The following is a 16,475-nucleotide window of genomic DNA, read 5'->3' as shown; positions in this document are numbered from 1 at the left end:
GCGACCCCTCCTTGGGTTTCCGAGGCAGTATCACTATGGAAGTAGGATTGCCCAACCTTCCTTCCGAGGAGTGGCTGGTGGGTTTGAACCGCCAGCCGCTGAAAGCAACTGGAGTGAGTTCAATTCATGGCCTGAGGGATAACTAGGGACCATAGTCTCAGGGGTTTCACCAGGCTCCATCAGTCCAGTAAACTGGGTCTTTTTTCATAATTTTGAATTTTTTTCCATATTGTTCTCCCGCTCTATCCAGGATCTCCTGCACTGATCACTTTCTGAGTGGTTAACAGTGGTAGCTGGTCACCTTCTAGTTCTTCTGGTCACTTTGTCATATAGGCTGAGGTTCACATGGTCCACTAGTACTTTGGACTAATTGTTTCCATGCTTCTTTAGTTTTCTTCAGTCTTTGTTCTGGCTGAGGAGAGACCAATTTTTGCATCTAGATGGTCACTTGCAAGCTTTTAATATCCCAGTCACTACTCACCAAAGCAGGATGTAGACAAAGTTTTTATGTAGTATCTTATGCCAATTGAGCTTGATGTCCCCTGTGACCATGGTCCCGAGCCCAAAGGCCCAACAACTCACTCCATCAGGGGTGTTGACTGTGTCTAAGAAGTTATCACACAACTTTTCTCTCTGTTAGTTTTATTTATATGGACATTCTTATAGCACATACAAATACATATGTAGAAATATCATCTGCCAACCTTATATGTGGTCATTGGTATATTATATTTTACCTAGACATACCTGATCATTCAGCTTGTCTACTCATCTATTTACCTGTACATTAATGTTTTTTATCACTGATAATGCAGTGTTGTATATGCAAAAGTGTTTATCTTTGTTGTCTGTACCTTTTGTGCACCTCTTTGTCCTTCTGTGCACCATCTTCCTTTTCCTTAGTGTTTTTGTATTGGTCACTTGCTTTTGGTATCTTGCCTTTTCCTTCACCCAAATCAATATGTGCCTCTTACCTATCTAGTAATTTTCCCTCCCCACCTCTCCTGTCTCTGGTAAACAACAGAGAAACATTCCTTCCATCTACTTCTGTGGTGATACCACCTTGGAAACCCGAGGAGGAGTGGTTATGAGTTGGATCTGACTTGATGGAAGTGAGTTTGGTTTGGTTTTGGTTCTTGATTTTTTTTTAAATAGTGGATTAATACAATATTTGTCCTTCTGTAATTGACTTATTTCACTCAACCTAATGTTCTCCAACTTCATTCATGGTGTGTGGTGTTTTGAAGATTCTACACTATTCTTTAGTGTTGCATAGTATTCCATTGTGTGTATGTACCGTAGTTTGGTTATCCAGTTTTCTACTGATAGGCACTTAAGTCATTTCCATCTTTTTGCTATTGTGAATAGTGTAGTGATAAACATGGGTGTGAATTTGTTACCGTGGGAATCTGAATTATTAACAAAAATTGAGTCAAACTGACTTACTCATTGTAGGTACTTTTGTGATAACTAAAAAACAATCTGAGGTGTTTATGTTGTTGTTGTTGTTGTTGTTATGTGCCGTCGAGTCGGCCCCGACTCGTAGCAACCCCTCCTTGGGTTTCCGAGGCAGTATCACTACGGAAGTAGGATTGCCCAACCTTCCTTCCGAGGAGTGGCTGGTGGGTTTGAACCGCCAGCCTTCTGGTTAGCAGTCAAGTGCTTTAGCCACTATGCTACCAGAGCTCCTAAGAGGTATTTATAGGTATTGGTATTTATAGGGTAGGATAACTTAATGGTTATTAATTATAGCCACTGCTTGAGTCAGACACTCATTGTATGAACAACTTACAGGTTCGTCCAGAATGATTCCCAAAACAATTTGATTGATTTATTTAATATAACTATAGCCAAATGTTAGGTCTATTTGTTGTGAGAAATTCTAAGGCTGTATTTAGGTGGTCTGTTTTGAAGTAGGGAAGAATTAATTAATGTTTAATACAGGCCCAATAGATGGTATGTTTTAAATATTTAATAAAGCATCAATTTTTGTCTCAATTAAAGTTCCATGGAAGTTGTTTTTTTCTTTTTTTTAAGAAAAACAAATTATTACTTAATACTCTAGCATATTTACTAAAATGGTAGCACCATATCATATTTATACTTTGTACTTCCTAGGGAAAAAGTAAACTTAAGTTTAGTTTCATGAAATTAACATTGTTGGGGATCTCGCTTGCCAGTAAACCACTATAATTATTCATTCTATCAACAATTTTTCTCTCAATAAATACTTATCATATGCCAAGCATCATGCTGCAATTTGGGAATACAAAAGAGAACAAAATGGAAAAAGTACCTCGTGGAGTTTACATTCTGGTAGGAAATATATTAAACCAGTAATAAAAAGGGTTTATAATGATGGTTCAATTTATATAGAATTCTAGAAAATATAGGTTAATCTGTAATTATAGAAAGCAGATCAGTAGTTTCCTGGAGGTGGTTTGAGGTGGGAGAAAAGGATTACAGAGGGACAGGAGGAGTCTTTTAAGATTATGGCTATGTTAATTATTTAATTACTGTATTTTTATGCAAATAACATATCTTTTCTACCTTTTTTTTTGCCAAGTACTCTCTCTGTCACATCCCTTCTTATTTTTGTAAGTGCCCTATGCTATTTATCTATTTATTGGTAGAAATATGTATTGTGACGGTGTATGTAGTGGATTGAAGAGTGTTCTCCTAAACTCATGTCACTGAGAATCTGTAAATATAACCTTACTTTAAAAACAGTCTTTGCAGATGCAATCAAGTTTAGATGGGATCATACTGGATTGTAGTTGTTAACTGTTGAGTAAATTCCTACTCATGGCAACCCATGTATGCAGAGTACAACTGCTGCACCCAGTTTTCAAGGCTGTGACCTTTCAGAAGCAGATCACCAGGCCTGCCTTCAGAGGTACCTGTGTGTGGGTTCAAACTACCAATCTTTCAGCTAGTAGTTGGACCCTTAACCATTTGTGCCACCAAAGACTCCATACTGGATTCCACCAAACCAAACCCATCAGGTTGATTCTAACTAATAGCAACCCTATAGGATAGAGCAGAACAGCTTCACATGGTTTCCAAGACTGTAAATCTTTACAGAAGCAGACTGCCACATTTTTCTCCTAAAGAATGGCTGGTAGGTTTGAACCACCACCATTTTGATTAGCAGCCCAGGGTTTTAACCACTATGCCATCAGTGCTCCTTACAGACTGAATTAAAAACAAAACAAAAAAATCAAGCCCACTACCACGGAGTCAGTTCTGACTCATAGTGACCCCCACTGTGTTTCCAAGGCTGTAAATCTTTACAGAAGTAGCTTGTTTCATCTTCCTCCCATAGAGCAGCTGGTGGATGTCAACCATCTATACTTCTGGTTAGCAGCCAAAGGTCTTACCCACTATACCACCAGAGCTCCATTCATATTGGATTAGAGGAATTTAAATCCAGTCTGAATGATGTTCTCGTAAGAAGAGAGAAATTTAGACACAGACACAGAGACACAGACAAAGGCACTCAGGGAGAATGCCATGTGACCATGAAGGCAAGGATTAGGGTGATGTGTGTACAAACCACAGACTACCATTGATTTCCAGTAACCACCAGAAACTAGGAGAGAAGCATGGAACAGATTTTATTCCAGAAACTCCAGAAGCAACCCAGCCTGCTGACATATGAATTTCAGACTTCTAACTCCCAGAACAGTGAGAGAATATGTTTTTATGCTTTAAACTACTCAGTTAATGGTAACTTGTTATGGCAACCCTAGGAAACTAATACATTGTATATATATATGTCAAAATTCATCAGTATGGGCACTTTAAACATGTGAAGTTTATTGAACAGCATTTAGACCTCAAGAAAGCTGAAAAGAACTGAACACAATTACCTTTACAATAAATAAAATAATATTCTATAAAGAGATTACATTTTTGCAGAGACCTAAATGAAATAAAGGAGTGAAACATTTGAATGTCTGGCAGAAAAGGACTCCAGGAAAAGGGAAGAGCAAGGCAAAACCCCTAAGGTTAGAACAATTTTACATTTTCAAAGAAATGGCTGGAGTAACATGATTAAAGGCAAGACTGGCAAAAAATTGTGTTTGAGACAAAACCAGAGATCAGTAATGTTAGGTCCTTGGAGGCCATAGAAGGGGAGGTCTTTTATTTTAAGTGTGAAAGTAGTCATTAGAAGGTTGTGCACCAGGGAAACATGAGATCTCACTAAATTTCAAACACACACTCCAGGCTACAGTGTGGGAAGTAGACTTGGGAGGAGGCAGGATTGGAAACAGGGAGGTGAGTCAAGAGGCATCCACAATAGTCTAGACGAGAAATGATAAAGTCTTGGCTTAACTCCATAGCAACAAATGTGGTGAAAAAGTGGCCACAATCAGAATAGATCTTAGAGTAGAATTGACAGGATTGGCTAATGGATTAAGCAGAGGGTTGTGAGAAACTGTGAGGGATTAATGATGATCAAGGTTTTTGGCCTGAGATCCTGCATGAATGATGGTGCCAATATTGTACTAATAAAATAAGAGACCCAGAAGGAAGAAACAGGTTTGTAACAATAGGAGGGCAATGGCTAGCCAGAGATCTAGTTAACTTTAAGATCACTTCTCAGACATCAAAGAAGTGCTGTCCAACAGGAAGTTGGATATATGATACATGCATCTGGAGTTCAGATGAGGAATACCAAAAAAAAAAAAAAGGGGAAAGAAAGAAAAAGAAGATTTGTTCAGGATATAGAGATATTAATGCTGTGGGAGTGATTTTTCTGGAATGAAAATTTACATCACACTTCTTTCCCCAATTAAAATATGTTGTTGTTGTTGTTGTTATGTGCCGTGGAGTAGGACCTGACTCATAGCGACCCCTCCTTGGGTTTCCGAGGCAGTATCACTACTGGAGTAGATTGCCCCATCATCTTTCCAAGGAGTGGTCAGCGGGTTTGAACCACTAGCCTTCTGGTTAGCAGTCAAGTGCCTTAAGCAATAAGCTCCTTTTTTTTTTTTTTTTGTATATATGACCTTTCATAATCTGATTTCTAATCTCTTTTTGTTTTACATCTCAACACTATCCTACTGTTCCCTGTGTTCTGGCTATCATCCTAAACTATCTACCATTGGAGGAATCCATTCTCTTAACTCTTACATCTGTTGCTGTATCCACTTGGAAATCTATTCTATTACCACTGTCCTTGACCTGTCCACTACCACTCTCCTTTTGGATTCATGTTTAATTTCAGCGAAAGGTCCCTGATATCTCTCTTCTGTAGCTACTTTCTTCTCACTACTAATGAGTCTTATTGTCTTTCTAATATCTTCATTCATTCTTTCTTGCATTTATTCATTCATTCAACAATGGTATGTTGAGAGCTTACTGTGTATTGAGAACTTTTCTAGAGGCTGAATGCAAGGTATTTGATGTGGCCAAATAGATGAAGGTTTTTTTTTTTTTTTTAAATACATTTTATTGAAATATACTTTATGTACAGTGAAATACACAAAACTAAAGTGACATGGGTCAATGAATTTTTTTTAATGTTCCCTCCCCTTTCTTCCCACCCCTGACAACCAACAATGAAAGTTTCCTTCCATATATAATATTTCCTTGACTTTACAATAATGAACTAATACTTTTAGTTTAGTTATTTGTTCTTCTGTGATTGACTTATTTCACTCAGCATAATGTCAAGTAGATGAAGTTATTTTATTGTTTTTGTTTTTACATTGATCGATATCAAGAAAATCATCATTTTTATTTAAAAATATGTTCAGTGGTCAAATCTCCATCATAGTTTTCTTCCTAATTTTGCCATTCATCTCTTGTCACATTACTGAGCCTGATGACAATTTTCAGAACAATCTTGAATCTGTAGAATTAACAGTTGTCATCAGGTTGTTTCAGATTTATTGTGTGAAACCATGTTTTTTATATAACCACCCTGTATATAGCCATTTTAAATATATAACCATTTTTCAATGTGCCTTAGCATTTGCTTCACGTTTTAGTTACTGGAAAAACCACAAGCAGCTCTGACTACCCTCACCCTATCGATACTTCCCTAGCAACAACCAATCAGTGCATAGCAAGGAAATACCTTACCTAAAATAGTTAGAAATGACAGTTTAGGGCTTTGACCCACACACAACACAGAGCCAATCAAGTAGGGACAACTCGCAATTTGAAAAATGTTAACCAATCCTGTAATTTTCTAATTGAAACTTCCTCATTCCTGCTATAACCCCTATAAAAATCCTGTTACCCCTGAGTTCGGGGCTCTCAATCCTGAACTGCTGCATCCATGATGGTTGGGGGTGTGAGCTCGAGCTTGAATAAAACAACCCCTATGCTTTTGCAGTGGAATCGGCTCCTTGGTGGCTTTTGGGGATTCAAGATCTGGGTGCAACATTTGGGGGCTCATCCGGGATCCCCAGATACCCCAGGACTCCCAAACCAGGGGGTTGCAGCCACCCGGTAAGTATTTAAATGTTTGTTTAGTTATTTGTGTAGTACCTGGGGCCCATTTTTCTGCGAAGCTGACTTTGGCCTAAGTGGACGCACGGGTGGGCCGTCAGCTGGAGGTCCTGGAAGATGTTCCAGGGCCTCTTCTGGAGGGGGACTAAAAACCCCTTTGACCTGGGGAGGAGATAAAGTCGTCGTCCTCCAATCTGGAACCTATAAAGGGACGAAGCGGGTCGCTCCCGTGGCACGGTGTGAGACCGTCGTCCTACTTTTGGTTTTGCTTCCAATGTATGGGAGGTATATTTTGTTTGTCTTTTTGTGTGTCTATTTGGTTTTTGTTAGCGTCTTTAGTTTTGTTTAATCAGTGGATGGACAAAATGGGACAAACTGTGACAACTCCTCTTTCTCTCCTGACTGAATTTCAAGGAAGTTAGAAGGAGGGCACACAACTTAAGTTTAGAAATCAAAAAAGGAAAATTTGTAACATTGTGTAGCTCAGAATGGCCTATGTTCAAGGTAGGATGGCCAGCCGAAGGTACATTTGATCTTCAGATTATTTTAAAGGTGAAAGAAGTTGTGTTCCAGTCCAGCTGGAGGCACCCAGACCAGGGATCATATATTATCATATGGCAGGATTTAGTGGAAAATCCACCCCCCTGGTTAAAGCCATTGTTACCTCTTTCTCTTCCTAAGCAGGTACCTGAGACTGTCCTGGCAGTACAAACTCATACTGCCCAGAAGAAGGAACCTGAAATCAAACCTTTGGCGCTGACCTACCCAGTCCTTCAGGGTGGGACGGAGGAAGAGCTCCTTCCCCCCCCCCCCTTATCAAATCCCTTCAGCAGGTATAGCAGCTGCAGAGGGCGCGCTGCCCCAAGTGCCGGATGATGATGGGGCAATGGCAGTAGCAGCAGGTCCGGTGGCCGGCACCCGTGGAAGAACACAGCAAGCAGCCCCCCCTTGTGGACCAGCAGATTCCACTGTCTTGCCATTGCGAGCCGCAGGGCCCACTGATGCAACCGGCAACCACCAACTTCACTATTGGCCTTTTGCCACTAGTGACCTGTACAATTGGAAAACTCAGAATGCCAAATTCTCAGATAATCCCAGAGATTTAACTGACCTCCTAGAGACTATTTTGTTTACTCATCAGCCTACCTGGGACGATTGTCAACAGCTCCTCCAGATTTTGTTCACCACCGAGGAACGTGAGAGGATCCAGATGGGAGCCTGGAAATCTGTTTTGGGGGTAACGGGCAACCCACTACTAATATAGATGTGATTAATGCCACCTTCCCTTTAACTCATCCTAATTGGGACTACAACATTGCTGAAGGTAAGGAGAGACTCTGGGTGTACCGTCAGACTCTAATGGTAGGTCTCAGGGCAGCCGCAAGGAAGCCCACCAATTTGGCTAAGGTAGGTGACATACAGCAAGGGAGGGATGAAAGTCCTGCCGCTTTCTTAGAAAGATTAATGGAAGCATTTCGTCAATATACCCCCATAGATCTGGAAGCACCTGAAACTAAGGCTGCATTAATCATGGCTTTTGTGAATCAAGCAGCCTCAGACATTAGGAGAAATTTACAAAAAATTGACAGATTAATTGAAAAAAGTATCCAGGATTTAATTCTAGTTGTAGAGAGAGTTTATAATCACAGGGAAAATCCAGAGGACCCACAGGCCAAGGCACTAGCAGCAGCCAGTGACTTGTACACTCGGAACCTTGCAAAAATCTTACTCACCTCAACAACCGGAAATGTCCGAGAGAGAGAAAAACAACTGCAGAAAATTGCAAAATACCAAGGTAAGGGGGATTCCCCCAGGGAAGGACACCCTAAACTGGGCAAGAATCAGTGTGCCTATTGCAAGGAAAATGGACATTGGGCAAAAGAGTGCCCAAATAAAAAGACTCACAAACCACAGACTAAAGTACTAGAACTGGGGGAACTCAGTGATTAGGGGCAACAGGGTTCGGTTTCCCTCCCCGAACCCAGGGTAACCCTTAAAGTGGAGGGGACTCCAACTGATTTCCTGGTGGACACCGGGGCACAACATTCAGTCTTACTTAAACCCCAAGGAAAACTGTCTAATAAAACCTCCTGGGTTCAAGGAGCCACAGGGACAAATTAATATTCATGGACTACCCAAAAAACAGTGGATCTCGGCATGGGTTGGGTATCCCACTCATTCATGATAATTCCAGAATGCCCCTATCCACTTCTGGGGAGAGATATACTAACCAAGATAGGAGCACAAATCCACTTTCAAAAAGGAGGGGTGACTATTACGGGCAGTAGGGGCCAACCTATTCAAGTGTTAACTGTAAACTTAGAAGATGAATATAGGCTCCATCAGCAACCTTCTCCTCCCCCTTCCAGGAATATAAAACAGTGGTTGTCAGCCTTTCCTAAGGCATGGGCTGAGACTGGAGGTATAGGGTTAGCAAAACATAGGCCACTGGTTTATGTGGAAATTAAACCTGGAGCAGACCCAGTCAGAGTCCGTCAGTACCCTATGTCATGAGAAGCCCAGGAAGGCATAACCCCTGACACCCGGCGCCTGTTAAAATTAGGAATACTCCAACACTGTCAGTCAGAGTATTCCTAATACTTCGCTTGGAATACCCCTCTACTTCCTGTTCGAAAACCTCATTCCAATGACTATAGACCAGTACAAGACCTCCGAGAAGTTAATAAATGGGTTATAGACATTCATCCTACTGTCCCTAACCCATACACCCTCCTTAGTTCTTTACTCCCAGATCACCAGTGGTACGCAGTCTTGGACCTTAAAGATGTTTTTTCAGCCTACCGTTGGCCCCAAAGAGTCAGGACCTGTTTGCCTTTGAGTGGACGGACCCCACAGAAGGCATTAATGGACAACTAACATGGACGAGATTACCTCAAGGGTTCAAAAATTCGCCTACAATTTTTGACGAGGTGCTGCATGAAGACCTGGGTAAGTTCCGATCCGACCACCCTGGTCTCACGCTGTTACAATATGTAGATGATCTCCTAGTTGCTGCAGCAGACTACAAGACCTGTCTCCAAGGAACCAGAGACTTGCTCTGAACATTAGGAGACATGGGTTACAGAGCCTCAGCCAAAAAGGCTCAACTTTGCCAACCAGAGGTGAGCTATTTGGGGTATATGTTAAAAGAAGGACAAAGATGGCTGACTAGGGCCCGCAAGGAGACTGTGCTAAAAATCCCTAGACCCAACACCCCACGCAGGGTGCGGGAGTTCCTAGGATCAGCTGGCTACTGTAGACTCTGGATACCAGGTTTTGAAGAACTGGCAAAGCCTCTCTATGAAGCAACCAAGGAGGGGCAGAAATTTCAGTGGACAGAGGCCATGAAAAAAATCCTTTAATTCACTTAAGAATGCCCTTTTGTCCGCTCCTGCCCTTGGACTACCTTATGTAACAAAACCCTTCCATCTATACATTGATGAAAATAAGGGGGTAGCGAAAGGAGTTGTAATCCAACACCTAGGCCCCTGGAAAAGACTGGTAGCCTATCTTTCAAAAAAATTGGACCCAGTGGCAGCTGGGTGGCCCCCGTGCTTTTGCATAATAGCAGCAACAGCCTTGCTAGTCAAAGATGCGGGCAAACTTACACTGGGACAAGAACTATATATCACCACCCTGCACGCCATAGAAAGAACTCTTAAGCAACCTCCTGATTGATGGCTCAGCAATACACGGCTCACCCACTACCAAGGACTGTTACTGAACCCAACTAAGATTATCTTCCAGTCATCTACGGCACTGAACCCTGCCACCCTGTTACCAGATCCGGATTTGGGTACTCTGCTCCATGATTGCATCAACATTCTGGCTCAAGCACATGGAACCCGAGCTGACCTATGAGACACTCCCTTACCGGATGCCGAGCTTACCTGGTATATGGATGGGAGCAGCTTTGTGCATGATGGACTAAGGTATGTGGGGGTGGCAGTGGTGATGGAAACTGCAATAGTTTGGGCTGAGCCATTACCGGCCGGAACATCAGCTCAACGAGCTGAACTAATAGCATTGACCAAAGCCCTAACTTTGGGAAAAGACAAAAAGTTAAGTATTTATACAGACAGTCGTTATGCTTTTGCCACGGCACATATTCATGGGGCAATTTATCGGGAAAGGGGCCTGTTAACTGCGGAAGGAAAGACAAGAACAAAAACGAGATCCTAGATCTACTAGCTGCCCTATGGCTCCCAAAGAAACTTGCCATCATTCATTGCCTGGGACACCAGAAAACCACCTCCCCAGTGGCCCGAGGCAATAATTTGGCAGACCAAACTGTCTGAGAAATTGCACTGTCTACCAACCTGGTATTAACCTCCAACCTACCTGATCCTGGGAGCCCTGCCTTACCTACAAACCCCAACTACACTGAGGAAGACTTGAAATGGATTAGACAATTACCCGAAACTCAGTACGTATATAACTGGTGGAAATCATCAGATCACAAACCCATCCTCCCTGAAAAACTGGGAGAAGAAATTTTATTCAAAATACATCAGACCACTCATTTAGGAACCAGAAAAATGCAGGAATTGCTAAAACGGGCTGATATAATAATTAAAAATGCTCAATCTAAAATTGAAGCAGTTGTTTTTGATTGTAAAGCCTGTCAATTAACCAATGTTACTAAAAACCCTTCGAATCTAGGCTCCAGTTCAAGAGGCAACAAACCAGGAACTTGCTGGGAAGTAGACTACATGGAGGTAAAACCAGGAAAATATGGATATAAATATTTGTTAGTTTTTATAGATACCTTTTCAGGGTGGGTAGAAGACTTTCCCACAAAACGAGAAACGGCCCACGTTGTAGCCAAGAAACTACTAGAAGACATCTTACCCAGGTATGGTTTTCCTACTACAATAGGGTCAGATAATGGACTGGCATTTGTATCTAAGATAATACAGGGTTTAGCAACTATTCTTGGGGCTAATTGGAAGTTACATTGTGCATACAGACCCCAAAGTTCAGGCCAGGTAGAAAGAATGAACAGAACTCTAAAAGAGACCTTAACCAAATTAACCATAGAGACTGACGGAGAATGGGTGACTCTCCTCCCTTTTGCCCTATTTCGGGTCCGTAACTCTCCTTATAAATTAGGATTAACACTTTTTGAAATTATCTTTGGTAGACCTCCACCTATCACTCCCAGATTCCAGTCCAATTTGTTACTTGAAATTGATAATCATGAACTCATTTATTCCCTTCAAGCCCTGCAACAAACCCAGCAAGACATCTGGCCAAGCTTAAGGGCCCTCTACCAATCTAGTCCCCCTCCCGAACCTCACCAGTACCAACCAGGTGATTGGGTGTATGTACAGAGACATAGGCAAGAGACTCTACAACCTTGCTGGAAAGGACCCTACATCGTAATCCTGACCACACCCACCACCCTGAAGGTCAACAGAATAGCCTCCTGGATTCATCACACCCACGTCCGCAAAGCCAATCCTGTCCCTGACCAGAAATGGCACGTCTCCAAGGACCCCGACAACCCACTCAAGATGAAAATTCAACGATGTGGACCTCACTAGTATTACTGATAATAGCCGGTAATTATGTGAATTCCTCTTCTAACCCTCACAGCCCCCAATGGTTAACTTGGATGATCACATCAGCCACGGGGGATATTGTCAACTCCATCTCACATACTGCACCTCCTGTGACCTGGTGGCCTGATCTACACTTTGACTTATGCCAATTAGCAGCCGGATCCTGGGATATCTTAGATTGGGAACCCAACAAAAACGGTACTCCTGAATGTTCAGGCAAACCCACGTGCCAGCGGTCATGTGCTTCTGGGGTAATCAATGGCTGGGGAATAGGTTGTGGGCACCCTGGACTCTGCCACAAACTCCGTAAGTTACCATTTTACTTTTGCCCAGGGGGAGGAGGAAATAGAGCCTTAGCAAACCGGTGTGTGTGGGGGTACCAGACTTTTATTGTAAAGCGTAGGGGTGTGAAATGACGGGAACCACTTACTGGAAAACTTCTTCAACTTGGGATCTCATCACAGTAGACAGGAATCATTCCAGTGACAGATTAACCATCAATTATTGCCAATTTAAATATGGACAAGTCGGACCCATGGGAGGCATGTTTTACAAGAAGTGGTCCGTGTATGAATTTCACCTGTAATCCTATTAGAGTCCAATTTACAGAGCAGGGAAAACAGTATAAAACTTGGGTGACAGGCCGATCCTGGAGACTTCGATTGTACCAAAGAGGGTATGACAGTGAGGTCATTTTCAATATTAGATTAAAAATTGAATCTTGGACGCCTCCTGTTGCAATCAGGTGTTAGCCCCACCCAACCCACTGTTAGCCCCACAATCAGTACCCTCTCTACCCTCCAATAATCGGGGCAACACATTAGTCCAAAATTCATCTCCCCACATCACCCCTCCAAGGGACAATACATCAGTCCAAAATTTACAGGAAGACCCCCTTTGGAAAATTATGGTCCAGACTTTCCAACTATTGAATCTAACCCAATATAATTTAACAGAATACTGCTGGCTGTGCTATGATATCAAATCCTCCTATTATGAAGGTATTGCATTTATAGGAAAATTCAACCAGTTAGAAACTCACAAAACCTGTAGATGGAATCATAGGAAACCTGGACAACTCACCTTACTTTCTGTCACAGGGACAGGGACCTGCATAGGACAGATTCCACAAACTCACAAACACCTCTGCAACCACACTGAAACAACCATAAATCAAACTGTGTACTATATACCACCCTCCAACGGATGGTGGGCTTGTTCCTTGGGATTATCCCCTTGCCTCCATGGACATGTTCTTAATCAAACCAAAGATTTTTGTGTATTAGTCTACTTAGTACTTCATGTATTATGCCACCAGTATAATGATTTCCTAGATAAATGGGAAACTGTTCCCCACTGAGTCAAACGGGAACCAGTTTCTGCTGTAACTTTAACTGTTTTATTAGGATTAGGACTAGCGGGAGCTGGAAGAGGAATTGCATCTATCATAACCCAGCATCAGCAATATAGCTCACTTAGAGCAGCAATTGACCAGGATATAGAAAGACTAGAAGAATCCATTACCAAACTCCAAGAATCCCTAACCTCTTTGGCGGAACTGATCTTACAATTAAAAAGGGGTATGGATATCCGTTTCCAACAATAAGGGGGAGTTTGTGCCGCTCTAGGAGAGAAATATTGTTATTATATAGACCACTCGGGAGTCATAAAAAACTCCATGGCTGAAGTAAGAGAAGGACTAGAAAAAAGAAAAAGAGAACGTGCCCAAAACCAGGGATAGTATGAAAATTGGTTTAATTCTTCTCCCTGGCTAACATCTCTGTTATCTGCTCTCACAGGACCAGTCATTATAGGACTAATTTTACTGACAGTTGGACCCTATATTCTAAACAGATTAATCAACTTTGTAAAAGATAGAGTGAACTCTGTACAACTCATGGTCCTCAGGCAACGATATCAACTACTCCATCAAGACGATTCAGGTGTTAGTGCAATATATTATAACCAAATATATGATAACACTCAGCAAACTCATGATTGAGTTTAGTACCAAGAGAAAGGGAGGAATGTGAGACCATGTTTTTTTATATAACCACCCTGTATATAGCCATTTTAAATATATAACCATTTTTCAATGTGCCTTAGCTTTTGCTTCACGCTTTAGTTACTGGGAAAACCACAAGCAGCTCTGACTACCCTCACCCCATCGATACTTCCCTAGCAACAACCAATCAGTGAATAGCAGGGAGGTACCTGAAGTCCTGACTACCCTCACCCCATCGATACTTCCCTAGCAACAACCAATCAGTGAATAGCAAGGAAATACCTTACCTAAAATAGTTAGAAACGACAGTTTAGGGCTTCGACCCACAACACAGAGCCAATCAAGTAGGGACAACTTGCAATTTGAAAAATGTTAACCAATCCTGTAATTTTCTAATTGAAACTTCCTCATTCCTGCTGTAACCCCTGTAAAAATCCTGTTACCCCTGAGTTCGGGGCTCTCAATCCTGAACCGCTGCGTCGGTGAACAGTTGGGGGTCCAAGCTCAAGCTTGAATAAAACAACCCCTATGCTTTTGCAGTGGAATCGGTTCCTTGGTGGTTTTTGGGGATTCAAAATCTGGGCGCAACAATTGTAACCTCATTTGTGCCAAAGTAGAACTATTCTCTTTAGAATTTTTGATGATTGATTTTTTGGAAATAGATAACCATGATCTATTTGAGCAACCTCTGGGTGGACTCTAACCTCCAAGCTTTTCAGTAGTAGCCAAGAGGATTAACTGTTTCACCACCGAGGGACTCTGAAGAATCTTGAGCCTCATCCAAATCTTCACAGCTTACATTCCAAAGATAATGGTAGCATACATGAAGAGAGCAGTGACTGAACCCTGTTAGTCAGAATCAAATCCTTGAGCATTCACTCATAGATTGATGAATTGTCCTAAGTAGGATATTTATGATTCAATGATGAAATATCTTTTGGAGGTAGAATACCAGTCTAAAGATTAATATGACTGTAAGATATGTTACAAAATTGAAATATTTTGCACTCTCTCTCTTTTCTTATCTGGCAAAACACTCCAAGGAAGGAAATAATTTAAAGAAAGTACATTCATGAAACCATACTCTAAATATTGATTTGTACCATCAAGAAAATAATCAGACCTCTTTGAAAGTGAGAAAATTCCCAATGTTCATTGGAAAGTTCAATGTTTTTAGTAGCTGTGGTGCATAACAAGGCAGATGATATATTGTTGTAAGGAGCTTTCAAGTTGGTTCTGACTCATAAGGACCCCTATGTATAAGAAAATGAAACACTGCCTGGTCCTGCACCATCCCCACAAATGTTGCCATGCTTGAATGCATTGTCAGAGCAACTGTGTCCATCCATTTATTGAGGGCGTTCTCCTTTGTTGCTGACCCTCTACTTTACCAAGCATGATATTTTTCTCCAGTGTTTGGTTCCTTTGAGAAGTGACCAAAGTACCAGGGATGAAATCTGTCCATTCTTTCTTCTAAGGAGAACTCTGGCTGTACTGTCTCCAAGACAGATTTGTTCGTTCTTCTAGCAGTCCATGGTGCACTCAATATTCTTTGTCAACACCACAATTTAAATGCATCATCAATTCTTCTACAGTCTTCCTTCTTCATTCATTGTCCTGCTCTCACATGCATATTGAAAATACCATGGCTTAAGTCACACTTTAGTCTTCAAAGTATCATCTTTGCTCTTAAACATTTTAAAAAAGTCTTTTGCAGTAGATTTACTCAATGCAGTTGGTCATTTGATTTGTTGACTGCTGCTGCCATGAGTGTTGATTGTGGATCCAAGTAAAATGAAATCCTTGACAGCTTCAATCTTTTTCCCATTTATCAAAATGTTGCTTATTGATCTGGCTTAAGGGTTTTTGTTTTCTTTTTGTTGAAGTCCATCCATACTGAGGGCTATAGTCTCTGATCTTCATCAGTAAGTGCTTCAAATCTTCTTTGCTTTCAGCAAAAAAAAAAAAGTTGTGTCTTCTGTATATTGCAGGTTGTTGATGAGTCTTCCTCCAATCCTCGTACCATGTACTTCTTCATATAGTCTAGCTTCTTGGACTATATGTATGTATATGTATTTATATGCTCAGTATAGAGAGTGAATAATATAGTGAAAGGTTACAACCATGATACACATTGTTCCTGATTTGAAACCATGCAGTATTCCTTTGTTCTATTTGAACAACTGCTTCTTGATTTATGTACAGGTTCCTCATGAGCACAATTAAGTATTCTAGAATTCTCATTCTTTGCAATGTTTTCCATAATTCGTTATGATCCACATAGTCAAGTACCTTTGCATAGTCAATAAAACACAGGTAAACATTTTTCTGGTAAGCTTTGCTTTAAAACAAGATCCATCTGACATCAGCAATGATATCCTTCATTCAATATTTTCTTCTGAATCCATCTTGAATTTCTGGCTGTTCCTAGTCAACATAGT

At 41.3% G+C, this 16,475-nt stretch overlaps 1 pseudogene; it reads left to right on the top strand.

Annotated features, from left to right (window-relative positions):
- The first annotated feature begins 7,824 nt into the window (after positions 1 to 7,824).
- On the top strand, positions 7,825 to 12,011 carry LOC122151464 (annotated as a pseudogene).
- The last annotated feature ends 4,464 nt before the right edge of the window (positions 12,012 to 16,475 follow it).

This window comes from Orycteropus afer, unplaced genomic scaffold, assembly GCF_000298275.1.
Source record: "Orycteropus afer afer isolate SDZICR_OR568_19922 unplaced genomic scaffold, OryAfe1.0 scaffold00467, whole genome shotgun sequence".
NCBI lineage: Eukaryota > Metazoa > Chordata > Mammalia > Tubulidentata > Orycteropodidae > Orycteropus > Orycteropus afer.
Note: the sequence above shows the minus strand (reverse complement) of the source record. Positions and strands in the feature narration are given on the sequence as shown.